The sequence below is a fragment of the Bombus affinis genome, chromosome 2, assembly GCF_024516045.1.
Source record: "Bombus affinis isolate iyBomAffi1 chromosome 2, iyBomAffi1.2, whole genome shotgun sequence".
Classification (NCBI taxonomy): Eukaryota; Metazoa; Arthropoda; class Insecta; order Hymenoptera; family Apidae; genus Bombus; species Bombus affinis.
In genome coordinates, this window is record NC_066345.1 from 7,263,817 (window position 1) to 7,267,901 (window position 4,085).

A 4,085-nucleotide genomic window follows, 5' to 3' on the forward strand; every position below is an offset into this window, starting at 1 on the left:
GTATCATATATGGTGTAATATGTTATTTTCATGTAGCTTTTTGTAGTGAAGTGTGTTGTTGTAGGCCGTTTGAGTTCCAGGCTGCTATTTTTAGAGTGTCCGTTTTTATTTTTTGCTTAGAAGATTTGTAAGCGGTTGTAGCATGACTGTGATTTGTTGAGTTTGCTGTCTGAGTACTGCGTTTTGTTCGCTTATCATTCTGGTTAGCATTTCGGTGTTCTTGATGGACTGTCTGTGAAGTTCTTTGATTTCTGTAGTGTCGTTGCTACTATTGTTGTGGTATTGGTTGTCTGAGTGTGTCGATTGGTAATTGGTGATTATGCCCAAACAAATGTAGATTAGTCCTGAATCAATAACAAGTTGCAATGTAAAACTAGCCTGAAACTTTTTTTCAACAAGGAGTTGTGTTCATCTGCACTTTTTGGAAGTTACGTTTCTCCCAAAACTGCTTGTTTTTAATAATTTACTTAGAAAATCATTCTAAAATATAAAAAAAGCTCCTTATTAACGTCTAAATTAAACTCAAACAAATTTCAATGATATAGTTGATATATTCAATAGTTGAAAATAAACAGTAAATACACTTGTTATAGATTCCACTTCTGATTCATTACATGTAACCGTATTATCATTAAATTTATTTTAAATACATCAGTACAACAATTATTATACAAATATTTATAAATTATTTATAGAGATAATACATACATGCAGAATTATGAATTTACAAAATTTAAACTTCAAAGTGTGTTATTAAAAGAAATAGATAACAATGAGTAAATGTCAATGATGTTTTAAGACATATATCGTATTAAAAAAGATATATAAAAATGAAGAAGACACTAAAGCGCTAATACTGAGCATATTTCTAAATATTAATTAAACTACTTACTGATCATTCTTTATTCAATACTTGAAATATTTGTATTTTAATAATACATCTTACAAAGCACAAACTCACAATCATTTTTATACACTTATTTTCAAATTGTATGATTATATTGTTTATATTTAAAAATATATAATTGAATTCTACTATAAAAACATAATTTGATATATGTATATTTAAAGAAAATTAATTTTTTAATTATATATAAGTTTACAATCGATAATGAACAGTCATATCTTTAAAAAATTACTTTTTTAAATTGCATATGTTGGAAAAATTTCATTCATCTTGAGATTTCTTTTTCTTTTTTCTCCTTTTTTCTCTTATAACTTTTTCACTTGTTTCTTTGTGAATGTAGTCTCTTCAATCTCCTGATCCTTATCTTTTTTCTTCTTTTTCTTCTTTATTGGCTCTATAACAAAAAAAAAAACATATTTTATACGTATATTAAATTTGTACATATTATATTTTCTACTTGTAATTTTACTCATATTATATTATAGATTTAAAATTCATAAAATAGATAAAATAAAAACTAACCCCCTGATATCCCAGAAATATTTTCCACTGCTTTCTCTTCTTCTTCTTCACATTTAAATTTTGATTCAATATTATCTTCTATATCCTGTACTTTACTTTTTTTTCTTCTTTTTCTTTGTCAGAACTTCGTCTGACTGAGCTACTTCCTAAGTTACTGATTCATCTACACTGTCATTAACTTCCTTCTTTTTTTTTCTTTTTCTTCGGCATTTCTTCATCTGGTTTTGTAATTTCTTCGATTAGCGTTTTTTTATTTTCAATTTCAGAATGTCTTCTTTTTCCATGTCGAAGAGTTGTATCATCATTAACAGAATACTGAATATATTCACTTTTAGTGTAATACTTCTCAAATTTTGCTTTTGCTTTACCTGTGCCGCTAATTCTACGAAAATTCCCTTCATCTAAAATCCTCAAACGTGCTTCCAATTTAGCACTTATGTTCAGCACCAAGATTAAAGCTGCCATCTTCTCCTAATGCATCTACTCTAGTTGCTAATGAAGCTTTAACAGCTAACATTCTGGACATCTTTCCCTTATTTTTTGTTGAAGATTGTCCAACAAGTTGTGCATGATAAATTAAACCATATTTTGAAGTATCTTTTTTTGATTTTAATGCTCTAAAGAGAGCTTTTTCAGCATCTAGTATTTGCATGGTAGATGCTAAGCATCCGCTTAGCAAGATTAAGTGGTGATCCAGTATGTGAGATTAGATGAGCTCCCACTAACTCTCCGACAAGAATAGTTAAATTTGGCACCATTGCCATCATTCTTGCTTTAAAATAATCATATAGTTGTGTTCTATATTGAAAAATTTCAATAATTTCATCGCATAGATGTCGATTTAAAATATCGTTATATTTTAATATTAATATTTAAAATATCGTCCTCAGCGATTTCAGTTCCCATGGATATCTCTGCAGCCTCTTACTTTTTCTTCTACATCTTCTGATAATATATCAGATAAATCTGAATTTATAGTATTTTCTCTTGTTCCAATTACTTTTACTGTTTTAACAAATGTTGTATTATCTGTAATAATCTTTCCAAGTTCTGGAATGTGCCAGCCATACCATTCACGACAACGCATAACATAGTTACTTAATTCTTTGTCGAAATCATCTAATAAAGAAACAGCTTGTATTATCGTAGTATCAATTTTATCAGGTGAAAATTTCAATTTGTACCTAGAAAGGCTATGTGCTACACCTAATGCCATTGCCGTTATTTCTTTTTTATGTAAACCTGACAATAAACTATCCATCTGGCTTCTTATACATCTCATTAATTCTTGTATAGCAGTATTACTGACACAAGACAAACTCACTTTATCCTTTATAGCATTATCTAGCTTAGCGTCGGCTACAGCTAGTTATTCTTGAAGTTCATTACAATGCTTCTTAAGCATCTTCTTTAATGATTTACAAAGTTTACCCTCTACTGTTGCAGTTGTAGCTACAAGAGCCTCAGTAGTGTCTGCAAACTTTTCGAAGTGTTTCAACTTCACTCTGTAATGCACGATATTTAATATTAAAATTAAAATTAAAATTGTTCTGAATGCAATATCTTGCACTATCGAATTTATTACTTCTATTAAAGGTATTAATGCATTTTTTAACAACAGAACTTATCAAAATAATTATAATGCAAAATTAAAGTCAAAAATATCAACTTACATTTTACTAACTGCTTCAGGTGTTTCAAAATCATGATAAAGATTTTCTACTTCTATTAACTTATCTTCATCAAGTAACTGTAAGAAACAAACGTGATTTTATGGTATACATTTAAGCCAATAAGGTATTTACACCGTATTTAAAACGTGAGAAGAGACTTAAATGGTTAAAGTAAACCTAAAATTATTAGCAGCATGAACACGTGCAACATTTTTTAGGTTAAGTGTTAAGTTACAGCTTTTAATATAATTTACCTTGAAAATTGCATATCCCGCAGGGGTTTCAAATAACACTAACATCTTGATTAATTTATTTTCACGATTAGAAATTTTAATGTTTTTAACAATTTTCACGTTTATGATAAAAGGCAGTTCGTTCGTGAGCGCCGAGGCGTGCAGACGTGCCCGGCAAAGTCCACAAAATAGCAAGTACCATCCAGTTGCTGCTGAGTGCCGAGACGTGCAGACGTGTGTCCAGTGCCCTGTGAAGTTCACAAAACTCCACGTGACGCCCAGCTGACGAAAGCAAATCCAACTAACCTAGCCAGGGGTTAACAGCCTCTCGACTAGTTCTTTCACACTGAACTAACTAGCTCGATGATGGCTCTATCATTTCCAACAGGCTCCCCGGAGCAAAATTATAACACCGCCATGTTTCCTCCCCCGTGGCAAGAGGGCAACGCAACTATCCTGGTAAATGACCACCACACGAAAAAACGAAAGCTCGAACCGACCAAGACAAATGTAAACAAGATTCAAACCAAACCATCAGCCAGCCAAGTGACTACCTACAATAGATTCTCAATTCTGGAGTCCACGGAAGACTCCATGATTACAACCGAAGAGGTAAATAATCTCCATACTCAAAGAATTCCCCCTCCCCCACCGATATTCATTAACGACGTAATCGACATACAGTCAATGATTAAAACTATCGAAAAAGACATCAGCAAAGAAGACTACAAGCTAAAGATTAACAACAAC

The 4,085-nt window shown here is 31.2% G+C and overlaps 1 pseudogene; it reads right to left on the minus strand.

The window, feature by feature from the left end:
- Positions 1–639: 639 nt before the first annotated feature.
- Positions 640–3,465, minus strand: LOC126924209 (nucleolar protein 58-like; annotated as a pseudogene).
- Positions 3,466–4,085: the final 620 nt, after the last annotated feature.